This window comes from Aethina tumida, chromosome 6 (assembly GCF_024364675.1).
Source record: "Aethina tumida isolate Nest 87 chromosome 6, icAetTumi1.1, whole genome shotgun sequence".
Classification (NCBI taxonomy): Eukaryota; Metazoa; Arthropoda; class Insecta; order Coleoptera; family Nitidulidae; genus Aethina; species Aethina tumida.
Genome location: NC_065440.1, coordinates 9,379,912 through 9,404,706, shown reverse-complemented (window position 1 = coordinate 9,404,706; position 24,795 = coordinate 9,379,912). Strand labels below are relative to the sequence as shown.

The window sequence follows — 24,795 nt, the reverse complement described above, 5'->3', positions numbered from 1 at the left end:
ATTAAAGAAAATGTGAATCTGAATGGTACTCTAGACCATAGTAAAATTTTGAAATTAGTATGGATTATGTAAATGTCTAAAAAGAAAATGAAAGTATACGGTCTTGTTAAGAGAGAGCCAGAGGTGGGACAACAGGAATGAACGCAACTCTCAGGCTTTGCAAGCACACTGCTTGGAAGCCTGGGGGAACGTCAGGAGCACTAATTATTGTACGAATGTCGTTGCTTCCATGGGCCAGCGTTTACAAGCAGGAATAGACGCCAATGGTGGTCACACCGAATATTAAAATTGTTTTTAATAAACTTTATTATTTAAGTTGGAATATAAATTTAAAACATACAAGAGACTGGAATGCTTTAAATGGAAGATAAACAGTTTGACAACTGAAACAAAGAAAGAATCAGCTGAAGAGGCTTCTATTAATATATTATTATATTATATTAATATATCATTGCAGTTTATGCCATTGCTAGACGACATTTTCCACTCACCACCTAAGTCAAAACCGGTTGAAACAAAATTGCCCACTGAAGTGACTAAATTCCTCAATAAAGTACGGATGACTTCAGACATACATCTAATAGATGAATTGCCAAATACATATCCGAGTCTGTTAATCCCACATCTGACGTCCTTCAGGGCTCCAATTTTGGACCATTACCATTCCTTAGTTTTATCAATGACATTGTGGAAACTTTAAAATGTGAACATCTAGTATTCGCAGATGATGTTAAACTTTATTATCAGATTCGGTCCAGTGAGGATTGTTTTAAGCTACAAGATCTGCAGTCGGTTCAAACATGGTGTATTAACAATAGATTGTTATTAAATACTCATAAATGTGTAGTTGTTCGCTATACCAGTTATCAGTCTGTTGAAGTTTTTTTTCTATTCTCTTTACGATCAACATCTACTGAGTGATACTTCTGTTCGAGATCTAGGTGTGATGTTTGATTCTAAAATGCCTTCCGTTGAACACATTTATTCTATTGTTACAAATACCTACAGAAAGTATGGATTTATTTTTAGACATTCTAAGGATTTTGCTAGCTTGAGCACTTTGAAGGCCTTGTTTAACTCTCTTGTTCGTTCTCTCCAATTTGGAACTCCATTTATTTAAATCACATAAGGGAAAATGAATCTGTTAAACCAAAGTTTTTAAAATACATTTATTTTCTACAACACGCTAGTTATCTGCTTAGGGGCTTTGACAATGAGGTACTGCTCAACGTCTGCGAAACTAACTCTCTATACATGCGTCGCCACACCATTATTTTTAAGTTTCTCCTTGGGCTGTTACGTAATACTATCGATTGTTCACAGTTGCTGGATAAGCTACGCTTCCATGTTCCCCGAGCTGGCTCCTGAAGAAATATAACTTTTCTAGCACTCCTTGCCGCACGAATCTTACAGAAGGCTCCTATATTTCTGATATAATTAATATAATAATAAACATTGTTATTATTATGAGATGGATGAAGTAAATATTATAAGAAAAAATGTGCTTGATATCGACCATTGCATGTAGTGGAAGAATTCATGGAAGGTGATAAGCACAGTCGAATAAGAGCTGTGTAAAAAGAATATAGAAAAAAATGTAAGGAAACAAAAAATTTTTGGAAGATGGGCTCCAGAACAATTTTCAACTTTTTCAAGGCTCGTATCATTTTTGGGTGGTAGCTCCAAAAGTTACTGACAGAGATACATATTGGCTACATTCTGCGGCGATTGTTACAATGAACGCTGACTAGAGCAAACTTGTAATAGTTGCTGCACAAAATTTATTCCCTTGTGTGAAAAATTTGATGAAACAATAAATGTTAAATATCAAGAATGGGTAACAAAATATGGAGTAATAACACACCTCGAAACCAAAAAAGACCGTAGTATCATTAAATAAACCACGAAAAAATTATTGTGTACCAGTTTGGCAAAAAGTACATGAATTGCTCCCCTCCCACATCCACCGCATTCGCCAAATTTGGCTCCCAGCGACTTCTGCATGGAGATTGCATTGATGAATAAAGCTAATTTTGAACAAAGAAAACCGTGATTTCTTTGTTAGGCCCGGGACTTTTTAGTTATATCCAATCGCAAACAGGTAGTTCTAAAAAAGATATATGAAGCGGCAGTAATGCCAATGGTACTCTACGGAGCGGAAAAAAGAAAAAATGAAAAAGATAATGGACAGTGTGGAGACACCTGAAAGCAATAACCAGTGCATACGGGGCGGTCTCAACTCAAATACTGAGGGTGATTGCGGGGTGTGCACCACTATGGGAGAGCCTCAACGAAATGAGAAGGAAGAAAAATGAGACGGAAAAGTTGGAGATGGGAGAACGAGTACATCCAGGTACGAAATAGAGAGGGGACAGTGAGGAGGAGAGTCCCCACTTTCTCTTCCTATCCCCCGGGATAGAAAGGAGAATAGATATATATGTGGATGCGTCGGTAAAGAATAAAAAGGGCGGTATAGGAATGTTAAGTAAGAGTAAATACAGAAGAACGGATAATCAAAAAATACGAAGGAGATATGGATGTGGCAGAAATGGAGTAACTGAAGGTTGTAAAGGTCACCAAGTATCGGAAGAAAATATGTGGGAAAGTAATATTCATAAACACTGATAGAAAAAAAGTCTGCAGAAAACACAAATCTCGATGCGTCAACTGCGGTAGTTATTGTAAATAATGGAAACGTCCCTATGGCAGAAAATGTTTCTATGGCGGAAAATTCACAGACAACCTAACGATTATCCGCAAGGCCCTCAAAACAAAGCATCGTGTTCCCAAGAGAGGAAAAAAAAGTTCGCATTCAAAAATGGTAGCCACTCATTACCTGAAACATCTACGTAAGTTGTGTTCCATTAAAATAGAAGGATTAAAACACGTTTTGAGGCGATTTTTGGCGAACGAAGAGTGACCATTGCCTTAATGTTTATTTTGGGAGAGCCGAAACAGAATTGGCAGTACTCTCTGATACCGATCCTGAATTAGCATCAGAGAGAAAGAAATTAGCCGCCATTTATTAGTGGCGAGTTTTCGTGTAATAAACGGCTCGTTTTCGAACTTAGGGTCCCGATATCCTGTTTTTCTTTGTAAAAACATTCCTTTCACGGTTGATATCGTCAGTCATACCGCCCTTTCCTCCGACCACAATCCGGCCATCCTGGACAACCATTCTGATTATGACCAAACCGTTTGTGGTTTGATTAATTTAGTATAAATTGAACGTTAAATGTAAGGGGCTATCATTTGAATCACTTCATCAAGAATCTTTGTGATGTTTACACATTTTAAGGTGATACAGTTAAAAATATATATACATAAATATCGAATCAAGCAGAATACAGAATTGTTAGAGTCACAAGTCAATCAAAACATTGGCAAAACTATATGAATTGTTCCCACATCCACCGCATTCGCCAGATTTGACTCCTAGCGACTACTGGATATTTGCAGATCTTGATGGAGGTTACATTGATGAATAAAGCTAATTTTGAACAAAGAAAACCGTGATTTCTTTGTTAGGCCCGGGACTTTTCAGCTCATATGTTATATCGCAGACAGCTAGTTCTAAAAAAGATATATGAAGCGGCAGTTGTGCCAATGGTACTAGACGGAGCGGAGCGAAAAAAAGAAAAAATAAAAAAGATAATGGTCAGTATGGAGAGACCTGAAAGCAATAACCAGTGCATACGGGGCGGTCTCAACTCAAATACTGAGGGTGATTGCGGGGTGTGCACCACTATGGGAGAGCCTCAACGAAATGAGAAGGAAGAAAAATGAGACGGAAAAGTTGGAGATGGGAGAACGAGTACATCCAGGTACGAAATGGAGAGGGGACAGTGAGGAGGAGAGTCCTTACTTTCTCTTCCTATCCCCATGGATAGAAAGGAGAATAGATATATATGTAGATGCGTCGGTGAAGGATAAAAAGGGCGGTATAGGAATGTTAAGTAAAAGAGTAGATACAGAAGAACGGATAATCAAAAAATACGAAGGAGATATGGATGTGGCAGAAATGGAGGAACTGGCGGTTGCAAAGGTCACCAAGAATGGGAAAAAATATGTGGGGAAGTAATAATCATAAACACTGATAGAAAAAAAGTTTGCAGAAAACGCAAACCTCGATGTGCCAACTGCGGTAGTTATTGTGAATAATGGAAACGTCCCTATGGCAGAAAATGTTTCTATGGCGGAAAATGTTTCCGTAGTAGAAAATTAAATTCATTATTGCGAAGATAATGAATCAGGATCCGAAGTAGAAGAGTCTAAACAAGATTACTTCAAACGAGTGAATCTTACACCACATGACGTGAACACAAGATTCAACCTAACGATCATCCGTAAGGCTATCAAAGAGAAGCATAGTGTTCCCAAGAAAGGAAAAAAAGTTCACATGCCAAAATTGTAGCTACTCGTTACCTGAGCCATCTACGTAAGTTGCCTACCATTAAAATAGAGGATTAAAACAGGTTTTGAAGCGATTTTTGAAGAACAAAGACTTCGACCATTGCCTTAATGTTGATTTTGGGGGAGCCGAAACGGAATTGGCAGCACCCTCTGATACCGATCCTGAATTAGCATCAGAGAGAAAGAAATTAGACGCCACCTACAGTGACGAGTCTTCAAGTAATGAAGGATTCCGATATCCTAACGATTTTTCTCTGTAAAAACATTCCTTTCGCAGTTGACATCGTCAATCATACCAACCTTTCCTCCGGTCATAATTCTGTCACTCTGGAAACCCGGTCTAATTACGACAAAATTGTTAGTGGTTTGATAATTTTAGACTTAAGAAAAGTTATTGGTGCCCTTTCGAAGGCCGGATTTGTTTTAAATATACAACAATGTAAGTTTTTCCAAACATCTGTGGAATATTTAGGTGTTGTGATAGAAAAAGGTACTGTAAAACCTACTTCGCGAAAAGTTCAGCTCCTACAGATATAAAAGGTGGTAGTCAATTTTTAGGACTGGCTGGATATTTTAGACGTTTTATGAACAAAACAACAGAATTGGTGCCATGTATGTTAATTTTTGGTGAAAATCGACCTCTGAAAGCAACTAAGGAACTGTTGAATATTATGCCAATATAGACCAGTGACGTGGACACTGAAGTACTTAGGCAACAAGCTCATTGTCGCGTGTGCTAAGTAACTAGTAAAACAATTAGAGACTTTAATAAGAAAAGAGTTCCGGCAATACCATACGTTGTTAGTGATAAAGTTGTTGAAAATAGTCAGCTGTAGAATGGAGGGAAGTTGAAAGCAAAGTATCACGGACCCTTTGAAGTAACATATTGTTTACCTAATGAGAGGTACACACTCAAAAGTATTGTCAGCCGAGGTAGAACTACAGTAGCAGTGCATGAACAGTTACTAGAACTTATTTAATAAGGTCCCTACGTGGAAAGCTGTGTTTAATAAAGAAAATAAGACTTTTTTTGTTTTTACCCACAACATAGATTATGATTGGTTATTGTCACAGAATCGGCTTAATATAACTACTAGGCACACTATCTTCTTCAACTAACTCAAGTTCACTTTCACTGTGGTTACTGAATAATGTCCATCCAGTTGAAAAAGCAATTAATCAAGGAATTCGAGTGCAACGACTGCTTTAAGTACATGAGGCCATCCTTCAAGATGTGAGAAAACGGACATCAGGACTCAACAACTCAATATCAGGAATGTGGTGATTGGGAATTAATTTTGATTGTGGAACGCTAAAGAGTTATCGATCATGAGAACGTTTAGTTCCGTTTTTAAACCTCCCGTGTCATATTGCTCATTAAGTGAACGCGACATGAAAAAAAACAGGCTTATTTGCCTATTTAGAAAGGTCTCCTCATGGTTTTCCGTATAATTCGGGTGATAAGACTTCATCTGAAGTAAAGAAGATATTCATATACGTCAATATTTGCCTATTTAGAAAGGTCTCCTCATGGTTTTCCATACAATTCGGGTGATAAGACTTCATCTGAAGTAAAGAAGATATTCATATACGTCAATATTAGAACAGCTTTGTCGCACTTCCGAATCGCTGAAAGGATTTGTTGCCTACAAACAAGGTGTGTACGAGCAGCAAATGTTGGTCCTTATAAAAGTTTTTTGATATAAAATGAGAAATTTACCAATAACAAATTGCCCACAACACTGAATTTGATTATTAAATAAAAAATGATTCACTGTCCACAATTGGAAGTGCGATATTTTTACGACTATTCGCATAAAAATCTGAAAAGGATCAACCTTAAGCACAGTGCTTGGTAAAATGATAAATCTACACCACCCAAAATTTCAACAGCTAATGAATAATAATTCTTGTTATTACTCACATAAATTTAGAGGATTAATCACAGTAAATTTGGGTGATATTATCATAATACAAATGACAAAGAATCCCTCCTAGCCATAAAATACTTTCAAAATAATTTGATTTATTTAATAATTAGAAAGGAAATAAAAAAATGATATCGTTATTAGTGAAAAATATTTTGAAAAATTCTTTGAAGGAGACATTAATTATTATAAACACCAGTTACTTTTTTACAATCATAACTTTAGTATGAAAGAATGAAAAATTAAGGAAAATCCTCATGGACAGATAGTAAATAGGATTTATAATCCATCGAGGATAAAAATTAGGTAAAATTACTCAACACAACTAAATGAGATGACTGTCCAGTGTCATATGTTAAATCACAAACACATTAAAATGACCTTCTGACCCCTCGATAAGGTAAAAAGAAAATGTCTTTATTCCAATTGACGCATAAGAGATAATTAAGCCTCATGAACTACATAAAAACTGTAATGGGTAATTAAGCCTTTAGATACATGTTTGAATTGTCAATTCATCAACTCCAATGTTTAAGGAGCAGTAGGTTATAAACCTTAGTTGGGACAATTAAACAAGTACACAAGTGAGTATATACTATTGAAGGAATAAATTACACTGTGACAAATTGCATACTAAAAACATAAAATTACTTATGAAAGTCCACAACTCGGGCAAAACGATTCTAAGCAACTTTTCAATTATTGTGGTGTGCTAGTTGATTGATTCAATCAATTGGTTCTACTGGCTGAAGAAAACAAGACTCGACGAGTGGTTTCCGGATAAGTGATCCTGATGCCTAAAACAAAAAGACCACAAACGTTAGAAAATATTATAACTATATACTTAATATATACAATATTTCAATTTACTAATTATCTTCAAAAAGTAATTAATAAACGTTTTAGGGTAGATAGTCAAGTAACAGGGGTCAATTACAACCTGAAACGTCAACGCCATGACAAACCCTCTTCAATTATAAATATGACTCTTAAATGTTTAAAGAGGAAGTGGGGATTGTAGAGAATATCTTAATTTTCAATACATAAATGGTTTAATAAAAATTAATATTAAAAATAAAATAATAAAAATTACACAAAAACATAAAAAATATAATTATAATACAACACACTAAAAACATTACAATTTAGTTCTTGGTAACCGAGTGTAATATATTATATTTTAAGATGATTAATTTTAATTATATTTTCAATACTAATTTTGACAAGAGAAAATAAAAAGACCTTCTAAATGGTGTATTACAATTCTACACAACCTATTGGAAAGTCATGGGGATTACTACTGGTAGGTGGTTTAATGTCGCAATGAAATATTTTCGTAGCAAGATGTATTTTCATAATCTAAAATTAGTGTATTCCTAATTTTATTATAATTAATAGTAATATTAAAAAAAAAGAATAAAGAAACATTTAAAGATAAAGAAAGAAAATATTAATTTAGAAGTGATATTTAATATTTTTGTAACTGACTCAACTTGACAATTCATAGAAAATGATTAATATAACTTTTTAAATAAATGTACAATTGATAAAAATGTTTTAAAGACAAAAATATCAATTTAGTCATATTCCATTATTTTTTAATTAATAAGAAGGGATAGGAAGAAGATGAAAGCACGTTTACGTTTAAAGATAAAAATCATAATTTGCCAGCTATATCTTAGCTACAGACAATTTAATACTACATACTTGAAAATGTTTAAATACATTAAAAACATTAAGTAAAAAAATGAAACAAAACCAATTAAACATATAAAAAAATCATTAAATTTCATTGAATAATGTTTAAAATAAGACAAATTTTATTTTGCAATATTACAATTTTAAGCCAAAAATCAGTAAAAAAAAATTGAAAAATATATTTAATTTTGTTAAAAAGCATAAAAATTTGAAATTTAGTAAGAAAATTTTAATTAAATTCATTCATCAAATTTGGCAAATAACACTAAACAAATTGGAAATTTTACAATTTTAAGACAAAAATCACTAAAGCAAATAATCAAATTACTTCAAAAATATAAATAAAATTAGATTGGTTACTATGACAATTTTAATCTAAAAACTGAAAGAACTTTTTAGAAAAATTTTAAATTTAATTATTCTATTTGAAATAAATAAGAAGTCTAGAAAAGGATATCAAAATGTGGTTTGCGGCAATTAACGTTTTAAAAAAATTGACCTCCAAAATAAATTCTCCTCTATTTAATCTGGAAATACTTCATTTTCTTCTTTCATAACATTTTATGTCAGTTTAATTATTCATTTGTTCTGAAAAACTTGGTGGAGAACTTTTTAGTTCCTTAGTCAATTGTGACAAAATTTAATACTAAAAAGATGTTTTGAAGGTAACTTGTGATAACTAATCTTATTTAAATAACCAAAACTAATTACCCCACATACATATTTATGCTACAGATGCACAAGAATTTTCAACAGTTAAAATTTGTAGGATAAGCTTTAGTATAATTTAAAAATTAAAATGTATTAGACCATATATTAATGAAACTTTTTATTTTTACAATAAAATAGTAGATCAACACATTCAGTATGATAATATACAAAATTAATTTATAGTAAATGTGAAACTAACCTTTTATATTTACGTTTCTAATTCATTTCATTTTCTTTCTTCATAAAATTTCATGCCAGTTTAATCTCATCTGTCCTAAGGAACTTACAACTGTGGTGGAAAGGATTTTAATTTCTTCATTAAATGCTAAAAACAAAATCCATATTAGTTATCCAATTTATTAAAATAATTTTATATAATGGTTAAGTTAAAGAATATATAATATAATTTATATACTAACTCATTGTGAATGAAGAATATTTTAGATTGATATCCATTGTGACAATACTTAAAACTGAAGAGACACCTTGTAGATAACTTGTGATAAAGCATAAATATTTATACCAAACATATGCACAACAATTTTCAACAATATAAGATAACCATTAGTATGATAAAACAAAATTTAAAACTTATTAGACTATGTGTCCAACATTCATTTATCCATTTATTATCCACATATTAATGAATAATTATATTTTTACATATAAAACTGAACAGTTGTAATTGCAAAAGTTAAAAGTTTTGTGGTCATTTCTATATCTATATTTGTCTTGGTTTGTAGGTCCATATTTGTTGTAATTATTTCCTGACATTTTGCAAGGATGAGTGGCTAGTATTTTCAGAGGTTTGATGACAAATTTTGTTATTCAAGAAATTTTATTTTCTTTGTTGGCCATTCTTGTCTGCTTAGCAATTTTACCCTTTTTGAATACTGGTGTCCATATTTTATCAAGTTTCAATGTTTCTTCTTTTCTATTGAAGTTGTTTCTCTGTTTATGAATTTTAATTGTTTCCTTAATCATTCTGTTATGATATCCAATTGTTGAAGCAAGCAATTGTGTATGTATTTTTGAATTGTATGTTAACAAAAATTTTTACACAAACCAAATTAGATCTCCGAAGATGCTAGCCACTCGTTCTAACGAAACATCGGGAAATAATTCCAACAAACGTTAACCTATAAATTTAGGTTGTAATTGTACTTTTAAAAACACACCATCGATATGATAATATGCAAAATTAATTTATAATAAATGTGAAACAAACCTTTATTAGTTACATTTCTGATTCGTTTCATTTCCTTCCTTGGTTTAATTTTTTATTTATTCTAAAAAAACTTACAATTTAGTGAAGAAACTTGTTGGTTTCTTGCGACAATGCTAAAAACAAAAAATCAGTTTTATTTATTTAATATATTAATATTGTTATACCATTCAAAGCACTATTATAGTTTATATAAAGGATTTATTATAAATAACCGAGCAAAGAATAACCGATCAACACAAACCGCCATTTTATGTTTCTACTGATGAACACACCACCCATGTGACATCGAAGAGTTGTGGGTTGCAAACTGCATGGACCAGAATATTGCTAATAATATAATTTTAACCACTTTTTAAAGTTTATTTAAATTTTGGAATTTATATAACAGTTATGTTGAAAAATATAAGATAATTTATATAGTAACCTATTGTGAATGGAAAATATTGTATATTTGTCAATAATGACGATATTTAATTCAAAAAGGTGACTTGTGATGTGAATGATATTATTTAAATGACTAAAAATAATTGCTCATTATACATATTTATAGGTGTATAATAATTTTGAACAGTCAAAATTTGAAATACTGACTTTAATCGACAAAATAAGTTAATAGTAAATGTGAAACTGACCTTTTATATTTGTATTTCTGATTATTTCCATTTTCTTTTTTCGTAAATTTTCATGTCAGTTTAGTTTCTCATTTGTCCTAAGTAACTTTATAACAAAGACATACATAACAATTTTAAACAATTGTAATTTACAAAATAACCAGATAATCCAATAATGTTGATTAAAAATAGATAAATCGATTATAAAAGAATATATTCTAACAGTCAAAATTTGTTGCTAAAATCCATTCATTTTACAAAAAACTAAAAATTATTAACAAAGCACTTCTTAAATATATTGAAATAATTAAATTATTAAACCATTTTAAAATATATTAAAATGAAATTGAATGAAGATAAATTTACAACTAAATTTTGATATAAAAACGGCTGATGTGATAATTTTTATATAAAATAGTAGTAAATCTTCAAAAAAGTATGTTAAGTATATATAATATAAAAATATCTAAATATAAATTTCTCCGTGGTAAAAAAGAGGGTCTGAGTTCTTTGGCAATAAAACTCTAAATTTAGTGATATGTTTCTAATATCTGATATCTCAATTTAATCCTCATATAGGAAAATGTTCAATTAAAGAAAATATTCGATCAACATTTACATATTGTGTAATAGCAAAAAAAAATTCACATATTTTTAGCAGTTCTGAAAAACTGTCAATGCTTATACATTGCAAAATTTACTGTTTAACCTGTTGACATTTTCAAGGATTAGCTTTGTTTCAACAACCGAACTATCAAGGCAATAGATACGCTGAATATTCTGATATAAAAAATGATATTAATGAATCTAGAAAGTATAAGTACACTTTCGAAAAATAATTTTTAAAAAGCAAATTTAACATAATGTAAAGAGGGAATTAAAGTCCAATAAAAAGAAGGTTTTAAAGGTTCAATCATTCTAAGAATTGTTTCTATTGTTGGAAAAAAACTAATTTTATTTGGATTCCCTTATTTTTACGTACTCCAGGTTTCCTAGATATTTTTTTTTAATTCCGACCAGACTTTCCGGGACACCCTTAAAACCTAAACATGTCCGGAAAAATCCGGAGTATGGAAATTCTAATTATGACAGTCATATTATGGGCGAGGAACATAAATCTCTCACCTTATCACAATAAAGAAGACTGAAAAGTAAAACTGGCAGCACATGTAGTGAAACGATGTTTATTACTTGTAGTACCTTCCCGTATATTATACTGTAACTGGTGTACCGCACAGTATATATTGGTTGTGTCAATCGCTCACGGAACAACAACGAGGATAGTCGGGAGAACTTGTTAATTATCCAGGATTTACTTCATCATCCCCTGTGATAATGATTGTGTACTGTGTTCTAGACTTGTCCAGGTAAGGGTGAATGTTCCCGTTTGTGTATTTTTCTGTTTTTATTTTAATTTATGCATTGTAGTTTGAAACTAAGGAAAATCAAGGACCACGTGCCACTTTAGTGACTGAGGCTCGCGTTTTCATCGAACCGACCCCATCTGAAGATCTCCTGGTGCCCTTAATTAAGAATACGGAGGGATTAGTAAAGATATATCCGTCAAGCTGGAGGTTTTGAAAAATAATTTCTAGAAGCGATGTCTTAATACTGTTCTTGCAATTTATGCAAGTTGCAAAGTGGATTATTGAAGGTTAGTACCCATTTTTTATTTGATTATGATGAAAAAGTACTTCGTATGATCTTTATTATACATTTCAAGCATTTAATTTTAAATAAAAAAACAAAATTAAAAAATAATAAATAATATTTTGTTTAATTAATGGCACTTAATTTAAAAGTTTGTAATAATAATATTTGAATATTTAACAAACATAACTTTATAAACAAATACATTTAGGTATCTGTACTAATTTTATGTTCATTTTGGTGTGCTGATGGTATGTTAATTGTTAATTTCATTGTCATGAGTTACTAATTAAGTTACAAATTAGTTTTAAACAAATTCATTATTTTAATTTAGTATAACTTGTTTATATATTTTATTATACTTATTTTTTTATCTCATTTTATGTACTGTAAGCTGCAATAGATTAGATTTAATCACTATTCAGTCTGTATAAACCTTAATTTTATTATCTGAGAACCAACAACACAAATGTATACTTTAATATACATATTTTAATATAATATGGGTGGATTTAATTTTTGTATTGTATTGTATTAAAAATTGTCTTTTCTACATTGAAAGGAACTCGGTAGTGGTCCGACATGAAAAGATTTATATTTATTTTTGTCAAATAATATATTATTAAATGTATCCCAAAAGTATCTCATTTAACACCGACAAAATTTAATCAAATTTTAACAATTTTTCAAATTTAATTTTTAAAAATATAGAATATTAATATTGAAGTGTTGCTTTACTAAAAGTTATCAATATATTACAATGGTGTGTTAAATTTGTGTAAACATTATTTAGTTGATTTTAGTAGTGGAACAAAATAGTTTTAAACAAATTCATTATTTTAATTTAGTATAACTTGTTTATATATATTATTATACTTATTTTTTATCTCATTTTAAGTACAGTAAGCTGCCGTAAATTAGATTTAGTCATTGTTCAGTCTGTACAAACCTTTATTTTATTGTCTGATAAACCAACAACACAAATATATATTTTAATATACATATTTTAATATAATATGGGTGGATTTAATTTTTATATTATATATTATTAAAAATTGTTTTTTTTACATTAATAGGAACTCGCTAGTAGTCTGACATGTGTAGATTTATATTTATTTTAGTTAAATAATATATTTTTAAATTTATCCCAAAATATTTCATTTAACACCAACAAAATTTAATCAAATTTTAACAATTTTTCAAATTTAATTTTTAAAAATATAGAATATTAATATTGAAATATTTTTTTACTAAAAGTAGGATAGGTTATCAATATATTACAATGGTGTGTTAAATTTATGTAAACATTATATTTAGTTGATTTTAGAGTGGATAATGTAGCTATGGAAGATTCATAAAATATATACATAAAATTAATAAATATTTACTAAAAATTCATTTAATTAAATATTTATATAGATTTCCAATTATTATATTGAAAACAATTTTTAATTGTAATATTTAACTAATTATGATATATGAATATGAGTATTTATGAACTTTTCTATTTCTATTTAGATAAGGGGGAACCAACCGAATATGAATGAACGAGAAATTAAACCAAAGCTCAATTTAACAGATACTTTGCTATTCACATAAATGTATATTGGAACAATATTTAGGATATATATTTTATCATATTTTAATTAATAAACAGTTTAATTTAGTAACAAAATTAAAATTAAACTTAAATTAATTTGATCCATATTATTGAATTTTAATGATGTGAAACGTAGATTTATTATTATGGTGATTTGATAAAATATAATCATAAATATTTTGTTAATCAAAGTCAATGTTCCATAAATATAAAATTAACGAGTCCTGCTGAAAATTCATTTAATTATCTATTTATTTCAAAGATTAGTTGAAAGTAAGTATTGTGACTAAAAATATTACATACGTATATGTAAACCCTATAAAATACCATGAAACGATACCACCAATATAATTTACTGGAAACCAATTAATTAAGATGGAAATGTTTTTATTATTAATTATTTTTAGAAGAAATGTTGAAAATATTTTATAATCAGTACTCTTTGTCAATTGCTTCTAAGGTTAAATAATTAACACATTCACTAATGTTTTGAACAAACTTTTATAAATTATGTCCAACAACGTTTTGAAAATAATGAATTTTTATTTTTAGTAAATAAGTGTTTCACCTTAATATATCATAATATTTTTAGCTATTAATACAATTTAAAATTATTATTAAATATGTTGAACTTATTGGGTCAACGTTTTCTATTAATGATGAAGTAAAATGTGGGGTTCCAAATTGACAATTCTTATTTAAATGTTTATGAAAATACAATCAAATTTTGTACTGATCCAACCAGTTATGGTTATTTGAAAAAATTATTTATTAAAGAAAAATACATATTTTTGAAATTAAAAAGACCAATTGTATTTTCCTTTATTAATTTCCATATATACATCATTATTTTTTATTTCAGTCGTGGACGATGAAGTAAAGGAGATTCTCAGAATGTTATAGTTTTTTCATGACAAATGAATTAAATTTTGATAACGTAATAAAATTTATCCTGGATTGTAAAAACATTTGCAATAATAAACATATTTTAATTATAATTGTTTGTTCAAAATTTTCTAACTTAAATGAGGTAGAATGAATGAATTTTCAATAATTTGTTAGACATTGAATTTTATATAAAAATATTTATATTTATACATTAAAAAGAAAAAAATAAAATACTTTTCAAGCATGTTTGAAGAAACAAATGAAAGACATTTCTTAGATGAAATTTGAGAAATTATATACACAGTAGTAGACTACATGGAACTTCTTTTTATATCATTCTTAATTTCTTATCGATTAAGGTTTGCTATAATCTCAGCTGTGTATTATTAGATAAATATTTTCTCGTAAGTTATTTTATTTATTTTAATTGTATATTTATTTATTTTTAATTGTAACAAAAATAGGTTTTCAACTATGAAGAACATTTATAAGTATTTTGTGTAGTACAAGTGTAATTATAATTTAAAATATTTTCAGTTAAAGAACCACATCTAAAAGAAAGATTATTCATCTATAATAATATATATTTATAACAATTTCATTTATAATTTTTATATTTTAGGTATTACAACAGGCTGCTCCGGAATTTAATGGGCCATTGTCACAAGAAGATTAAGGTGTGAAGTCTATACATTGTTTTAATTGAAGAAATACTAAGAACAACCAGTGACCTGAAGAATATATCAGTATTTATGAACCAGATATTGAAAATTTCGCACCTCAACTAATATTTAAAATAATAAGAAATCATGTTCCATATGTTTCTTAAAATAGGTAATATTTTAAGTAACAAGCATAAATTATTACTTCTGTTAAATTTCTATTAAAATTTATATATTTTTGGGTATATATAGGTATATAATTTGGGGTTGTCAAAAATAAGGTTTATAACCTGCTGCTCGACAAACATTAGGGTTGTAAATTTGACAATTATTTCGTGTATCCACCAAAAACGAGGTGATTAGTTGGCTAGGATGTGTCTATTATTACCAGTCCTTTATCTTGTCTTAAACTGAAAATAACTTGATTTAATTGCATTAGTGGTAAATGATTTTAAAATAGCTATTTCTTACATTTTTGTTTATGGGCGGTATTAAAAACATTTTCACTTCCAATTACACAAATTTTCTTCTTTAACACCTTTTTCTGCTTTATTTTATTGTCCCGAACAACACTACTGAATGGCTGAAGTTTAGTACGGTACAGCGTGATACAAAGTGTCCCTGTCGTCCACACTTAATACAGACAATCCATGGCTTCGTCGAATTTGGTCCCTTGAACGTTGGAAATCCTCTCGAAGAACAGGGTCCCGACATCTCGTTTTCATCATGCTTTGAGCCCCGACATTTGGCCGATTTGTGATCCAATTTTCCACCCTTATTAAAGCCGTTATTTGTTAGACATCTTATTAGGACTGTTATCGAATTCGTTCTTCATCGATTTCTTTTTCATGTAGGAAAAAACTTCCTTTTCTTGTTGCACTGTACCTTTGTATTAACGTCGGAAGTAAATGCAAGACGACGAATTCCAGGTTCGAACGACGTAATGTGAGCAAGAACTGCATTGCAATCTCTTAATTGATTAGATTTAACCACATCGACATCATTTGGCAGACTGCAAATGTTGAAAGGCATTAGACGTCTTTTGGTTTAGCCTTCTACAACCAAGAAGAATCTTAACTCTTCAAAGCTTACTTTATATTATCAGGGGAGCACCGTTCATAGATTTGTCCATAATGTACATATCAGCATCGACATCCAAGCTTGTGCATCAGCATTTCCCACATCTGGATCACATTCTGTCAATTCTACACAACTTGACTCTAAGGTGGCTTCAGAGCTTGTAATATAGTAGAACCATGAAGTTTTCGTTTTGTTTTATGTTAACAACTCCCACTTTACTTCACTTTCAGTTGCCTACAAATAAGTTGTTTAAAATTCATCAAAAGTTGCATTATAAGATATACATCATCTAATTCCTTATACCTTTATTTTCATTTTATGGTACAGAAATTTAAAGTAACACAATATTAACTGATTGGCATTTATTACAAGAAAATACCAAAGATTCAACATGTGAATCACTCAACGAAGTTGAACACAAGCTGACTGTTGATCTTCTTCAGTCTCCTTTCCGTGATGTGGCGGTTCAACATTTTCGGCTGGGGTAGGCAACCAGAGTACGCAATATTCCGGTTACAAGCGATAATTTAGAGTATTCACAGCAGGTTCATGTTCTGGGACTTTATTCATTTTATTTATTTTATCCAATTTGCAGATAATATACCTAATAAATAATATAATTAATAAACTAATAAATAATAACTTAATAACTTCTTAACCATCCAATCCAGCTTGATGGATTTTTTTGAGTATATTTTCAATTTCAGAACCAATCCATTCACCTTTTTTTAATACTAGGATAATTATGGCAGTTTTCCATATATAGGAAGGTATTAGGACTCATCCACCCCCAAAGATTTACGGATATTCTTCCGGAACGATTACTCGGTAAGATGTGGTTTTCATCAAACCGAATACAATTCCGCAAACTCTAGACGTTTTTGTTTATTTTCATCAAAATTCTTTATGTACATACTAAGCATGTTGTTAATACTTTTATTTATGATTTAAAATTCTGGAATTCATTATTGTTATGAGATGGCTTCATCACAGATGACTTCTGAGGTCCCATGTGTAGTTGCACTCGTGTTGGTGTCTGATGCTGCATCTGGAGCGGCATTTGGTACTGCTATACTTTGTCCTCTTTTCTTTCCGCAAAAGAGATATACAGCGGCCTGTTATCAATCCGATATCCTAAACTAAACTAAAATAAACTTTATTGGTCTTCACATAAAATACATATCATTGCTACATCTGTCTCGAGTTTCTTGAGGGCACTTTGGAGTCGGATACCCGACGTACCGGGCTTCTTCTCGTTACTAACTGTCAAATAATTGGGCACACGTCACGCAACTAACTAATCATCAACGTCCGCATTGGAGGCGAACCCTTTTTGATTTATCACAGCAAACTACTAAATAGTGCACTGAGGTAATTACTTCTCAGTCTTTGTTTTTGAAGACTTCATTTTAGTTCAGTTGCTAACCCGTGTAAGCTTTTGTGACCAACGTGAGCTACATGCTATTTCTATACTTTTCTGTCTCCTTAGTGGAAAAATTGACAAATGCCACCCTTTTATGTTTCCTATTCTCCATTAGTGGTCTAATGCATGTTATAATTCCGAAAAGTTAGACTTGAACCACTATTCGTCTATCACTTCATCGAAATTCTTTATGTATAAGCTAAATATGTTGTTAATATGATTTAAAATTCTGTCATTTTTCGTCATTGTTATGAAAATTCATGTATTTGGTACTGCATGTGTGGTGGAAGCTGGTACTGCATGTGTCCTGGAAGCTGACACTGCATGTTTGGTGGGAACTGGTACTGCATGTGTGCTAAAAGCTGGTACTGCATGTGGGGCACTATCTGATGTAGCATATGGTACTGCATATGGTGCTGCATTTCCTTAGGTGACATTTGGGGTGATGTGTTGGGTGGCTCCTGAAATTGTATCTGGGGATGGCACTCGTGAGACATCATCACAGGTGCTGCCCGGAACATATTTTGCGAAATTATATCTTCTGCCTTATAAAAGAATGACATTCCATGGCCATAATGCTGGTTATAAAACCCTTTTTTTGATTAAGACCTGGTGGCATCAAAATCACGTTTCGAAGTGTAGGTGGTACTGCATGTGTGGTAGAAGCTGGTACTGCATGTGTGGCCCATCTGATGTGGCATCTGGCACTGCATGTGTGGCCCATCTGATGTGGCATCTGGCACTGCATGTGTGGTGGAAACTGGTATTGCATGTGGTATCTTTAGTGGTGTTTGGAATGATGTGTGGGGTGGGTCCTGGAATTGCATCTGAGGATGGGACTCATGAGACATCATCACAGGTGCTGCCTGGGACACATTTTGCGAGATTATATCTTCTGCCTTATAAAAGAATGCCATACCATGGGTATAATGCTGGTAATACAGATCCTTTTTTGTTTAAGACCTGGTGTCATCAAAATTATGTTTCGAGGTATAGGTGACGGTGGCACTAAAATACTTTGTTCAATTGCTTATGCTTTCTGACTGTATACTTTGCCCTCTTTCCTTTCTGCATGTGAAATGTACAATAGTCTGTTTCTAATCCGATAACCATGCATGGTTTCTTGCGCCTTGTTGGCTGCTTCCTTACTGGAGAATGAAACAAATGCCACCCATTTGCTTCCTATTCTCTATCAAGAGTCTAACGCATGTTATAATTCCGAACTTCGCAAAATTTGATTTGAACTTCATCAAAATTCGTTATGTACATACTAAGCATGTTGTTAATACTTTTATTTATGATTTAAAATTCTGGAATTCATTATTGTTATGAGATGGCTTCATCACAGATGACTTCTGAGGTGCAATGTGTAGTTGCACTCGTGTTGGTGTCTGATTCTGCATTTGGTGCGGTATTTGGTACTGCTATACTTTGTCCTCTTTTCTTTCCGCAAAAGAGATATACAACGCCCTGTTATCAATCCGATAACCATGCGTGAGTTCTTCCCCTTTGTTGGCTGCCTCCTTAATGGAAAAAGTGACAAATGCCACAACTGTTTCCTATTCTCTATATTGTTATTAGATATATTTATGAAATCTTCATCCATTTTCTTTGTCTGGGTTCGGCTGACGCACTGTTGTTGGAACACATATTTAAAAACAAGTTGTGACGAGGTTCACTGTTTGATGCACTTTGTTAAGCTGATTTGCTTCAACTGTGAACTGTTACTATTGCTATTGTGGCCTTTAAAATTACTGGACTAGAATTGGTTCGAACTGTGACCTTTGAATTGCTGGACTTAATTGGTCCGAGCTTGGGGTCAGGTACTAGGACCTTTTTACCCCAACTCTTCTACGGGATATTACAATGTGAGGGTTGGGTGTGTGAAATCGGACCGCCAGCGGTCTGTTATGCTATAGCGGGGGCGCAGTTGCCACCGTCTATATTTAGTCGGCGACAGACTACGGTCCGCATAGTGCTTTACGCTTTATTTTTGAGTTCATTTACAATTTGCGACATGTCAACACAGAATCATTATAATACCAATAAACAATTATGCACAACTTTGTCAACAAGCAAAGACATCAATGTATAAATACAATTTGCTCCTAATTTACAAACATAAAGAGTTCCATGGTACAGAAAAACAAAATGGAGTGTAATTCACAAAATCAAAGAGAATTATTGTCGAACTAATGTGCAACTTAACACTACGTAAATTAGCAATCACAGAATAAATGTGTATAAATAAAACTTACAACTATATAAGTACACTGAAACACAATAAAATAAAATAAAACAAAATAGTACTTCGCGAGAAGCCAAGTTTGTCATCATTTGAGTCAAATTGTTAAAACTTAAATATAATGTACAACAATAAATAAAACAATGAAACAGAAGATTAAAAATAATATAAAACTTAACCTAAACTAAACTTATAGATAAAAGCAAAATAAAATTAAAATATGCATTAAAATTAAAATAAATTTAAAATTAAAATTAAGTTAAATTGTGAGTAGCAGACAGTGTAATGTTTTTGTCCACGGTACACAGTAAGCAACACAGTGAGTCTCAGTTCTCTCACCTCAGCCCGGGTCAAGGTAGCCTCTTATCCCTCTGGATGTTGCTGGCCTGGTGGAGGGATCGTAATCGATGATGCCCGTCAGTGCCTGATTCGTGTGGTTGAGAATCCTGTTGGCCGCGTCTTGTGTTCTTTTCTTGATTTTTACTTCTATGGACACCATCCCTAGCTCGCTCCTGATTTGGTCATTCCTCACAAACCAGGGAGCCCCAAGAATACCCCTCAGCATTTTGTTTTCAAGCATTGTTATTTCACGCCTCCTGGTTTTGGCAGCAGTGGACCACGCCGGACAAGCGTAGGTGGCTACCGGCCTGACCACCTGTTCGTAAAGCAAGGCTTTATTTTTTAGGGACATGCCGCTCCCCCGGATCCACATGGGCTTGAGTATTTGTATTCTGGTTGTCATCCTTTTTTTGATGTCGGCAATGTGGGGCCCCCAGGTCAGACCGGCATCCAGTGTCACACCCAGATATTTCGCCTTCTCTATCCACGGCACCTCGATCCCTCCATACTCCAGCGGTCCCGGACCATCCCTCTTTCTGGTGAACATGACTGCCTGAGTTTTGGCCGGGTTGACTGCCATTCTCCACCTGTCCGCCCATTCCTCTACCTCGCCAAGCTGTGCCTGTAAAATAGCTTTAATAAATTTTAAGCTCCTGTCCTGTGCGAACAGTGCCGTGTCGTCGGCAAAAAGGGCTATCTGGACTCCCTCCGTTCTGGGAACGTCGGACAGGTAGACGTTGAACAGCGTGGGGCCCAACACAGAACCTTGCGGGACCCCAGCCCCAATCATCCGCTCCCCGGACCTGAACCCTTCCACCCTCACGTCGAATGCGCGGTCCCTGAGGTAGGACGCCACAATCCCGACCGCGGCAGGACTGAACCCCGCCTCCTTCATTTTCCAGAGCAATCCAACGTGCCACACCCTATCGAAAGCGCTGGCCAGGTCTAGGAACACGGCCCCTGTACTTCTCCCCTCGCTTCTTCCCTTAAGTATTCCCTCGACCACCCTGATCAACTGCAACTCCGTTGACAAACCCCTCCTGAAACCAAACTGTTCCGGTTGGATTAGTTGCAGGCCATCCAATTCACCTTCGAGTCTTGTTTTTATTATTTTTTCGGCAATTTTCGCTAAGGTGGGAAGCAACGATATCGGTCTATAACTGGACGCTAATATCGGTGTCTTCCCGGCCTTGGGCAACATGGTAATAGTGGTCTTCTTCCAGGCTCGCGGGAAGTGTCGAAGTCTCAGACACCCGTTTATCAGGTTCACCATCCTGCGAATAGCGGTTCTCGGCAGCTTTTTCAGGGCCGTGTTGGTGATTCCGTCCTCTCCAGGGGCAGCCGTCCCCCTGGACCGCCTGATCTCCTCCCTGACCTCACCCTCAGTTGCGGGTTCCATCTCATGTCCCACCATTAGTCCTGCGTACTCCTCGACCTCTCTCCTCATCCTCTCGTCATCAAGACGCCGCCACTCCCGCACATCCTCAGCAAAGGTCGCCTTCAGGTGGTCGGCGAACACCTCCGCCCTCTCATCGGCCTCGTACACAACTCCCCGTCCTCCATGCAGCGGGTGCGCTTTCTTCTTTTTCCCTCCTGTGAACTGTTTGGTCAGCCTCCAGAAGTCCTTGGTTCCATGTCCAAGGTTTCCCAACCTCCTGGTCCACTCGATGTTTCTTTCCTCCGCCATCTGAGCTCTGATCCTGGTCGTGAGGTAGTTGAGGTGCCTCTTGGTATATGGGTCCTGGGTTCGCAGGTACAGCCTCCTCGTTCTTCGTTTTTCATTGATGAGTTGTTGCAGTGGTTCAGTGAGTTTCGCTCGTCTAGGAAGCCTAGGCAACGTGACGGTCGACGCTCGGAGTGCCCCTTCGTTCCCTGGTTCGAACTTGGGGCCACATAAATATTATATAATACTATTATCAGAATATTAAGAATAGAATATTAAGGAACAATAATCTAATCTAACACACATAGATAACATTAAAATATAGATAAGATGACACATTATTAACTAATTTTGTAAGCTTTAGTTATTCAGAGAATATTTTTTGTGTTTTGTTGAAATTGTTATAATAACTACAATATTTAAAGCGATTATTTAAATAACAAATATTAAAATAATTTTAATTAATATTATTTTGAATTATTTTAAAAATGATTTAAATTCCTATTTTAACTAATGTGATATATTTTAAAAATATTACAACAAGAAATAAAAATTAACTATTTTCATAACAAAACCAAGTATTTGCGTAACGTAAAATTAAAACATTTTAAATGTTATGAAATAATAATATGTCTATGAGTTGAAATTCCACGATACACGACAATTACTTAAATGTTATCAGTATGTAATATTTTATTTAATAATAATGGCAAATTGTTAATTGTATTTACTCTCATGCTGTTAAATAAATAGTTAACGGTTATGATTCCAACACCCAGTTACTTTTTTAAAAATTTATTTTATGGACAATTTTGTTATTAATTTCTTTATGTAGATTTAACAATAAAATAACAATAGTTTTTAACAATGTAACATACATTTCGTTGTAATAAGCGACGAAAACAGAATTTGGATCTATGAACCATTTTGGTTTGTTCAAGAAGGATCCTCACTCTTGTTTTTCATTTATTATTTTTTTGAACGTTATTTGTTATTGTATCTTATAACTTATTCATCATTTGTAATCTGTTTCTATAAATACAATTTTTGCAATTTCGTATATTTGTATGGCAGATCATACCAAAAAACGTTTATATGAATCTATAATAATGATAATAATAATAAACCGTTTATTTAACAATCATGCTGCATACAAAACATTACAAGCAGTGTATAATAGTATAAAATATAATTAATAATAAGTAAATACTAACAACAACAGCATATAATATACAAAAGACTACAAAAAATCTTACATCGAATAAACTAAACAGTTCAAGAAGAACGGCATATAAATAATATACAAATAATAAACAAATGCAGGGTAAAAAATATTACAATATTTATAACATTGAATTCAACAACTAAGTTGTATTACATATTTGATGTAATACAAAATCATTACGGTTTCGTTTATCATAAGCATGTACGTCTTTAAATTAAATCTTGTTACATATGTACTCAGGTAATAGACCATTTTTCACTTTAAATACAAATATATTTACATTAGACATAATTTTTTGTTTCAGAGACAATACATTTAGAACTCTCAACATAAAATTGGAGTATACCGATTACACATTAAAATAGTTCTTAGGACTCTGTTTTGAACAATTTGCAATTGGTTAATTTTATAATTTGGAAGGGCAAACAATAGTGTAGAGCAATATTCCAAATGTGGCATAGTAATGCTCTTATATAACAATAATTTAGTATATATTGACAGATTTTTCCTATACGTGATATAAAGATAATTTTCTGTGAAAATTTCCTCATAATGTGATCTGCATGTGTTAGAAATTTTAATTTTGGGTCAAAGATTACTCCTAAATATTTAATATTACATTCATGTTGAATTTTACATTTGTTAATTGTCACATTTAAATTTTTTTCATTAATGTATTTTAATTGTGTTGGTTTTCCAAATACACAACGCTTAGTTTTTTCTGTATTATTGCACAATCATATAAAGATAATATTTAAATCGTTGTTGATCTTACTCGACATGGTTTTAATATTTTATCCAACAATATACACCATAGTGTCATCAGCAAATAATTCTATTTGACAGTCTTTTACACACTCCACAACATCATTCTCATACATCAAAAACGTCAAGGATCTTAACACAGTCCCTTGAGGCACTCCGTAATCTACATTTAATAAATCTGAATGACAGTTTTTAAATTTTACTTTTTGTTTTCTGTTTGACAAATAGGAGAGGAACCAGGCTAATGCTTTTCCTTTGATGCCTAAATTACTCAACTTGTTTAGCCGAATACACCTATCTACAGTTTCAAACGCACGTCTTAAATCAAGACACAGACAATATTAAGTTTCCCTCATCAATTTTTCCTGTAAATTTGTCACAAATATTCACAACCACAGACTCACAAGAATGACGAAGACGAAATCTCGATTGATTGGGTACTTGTAGTTTATTTATATCACAATGTTCTTGTATTTGTTTCTTAACCAATACTTTCTCGTATGTTTCCACAGTGTTAATCGGTCTAAATTCGTTAATTCGTTTGGTGTTTGGCACTTCTGGTACCGGAATGATTGTGGATATTTTCCATGTTTCAGGAACTATGTATTTATTATGTCCAACAGCCGATTTACAATCACACAGCATTTGATTCGATATTCCATCATC

At 32.3% G+C, this 24,795-nt stretch overlaps 2 long non-coding RNA genes across 2 annotated transcripts; one reads left to right on the top strand and one right to left on the bottom strand.

The window, feature by feature from the left end:
• Window positions 1–6,511: 6,511 nt before the first annotated feature.
• LOC126265885 (uncharacterized) lies at window positions 6,512–10,230 on the bottom strand. The gene is made up of 4 exons (XR_007548367.1): window positions 10,143–10,230; window positions 9,979–10,091; window positions 8,950–9,075; window positions 6,512–7,138 (listed from the first exon to the last, which is right to left on the bottom strand). It is a non-coding gene; the product is annotated as an uncharacterized LOC126265885 (long non-coding RNA).
• Window positions 10,231–11,851: 1,621 nt separating this feature from the next.
• Window positions 11,852–15,535, top strand: LOC126265879 (uncharacterized). The gene is made up of 3 exons (XR_007548361.1): window positions 11,852–11,956; window positions 12,018–12,243; window positions 15,350–15,535. It is a non-coding gene; the product is annotated as an uncharacterized LOC126265879 (long non-coding RNA).
• The last annotated feature ends 9,260 nt before the right edge of the window (window positions 15,536–24,795 follow it).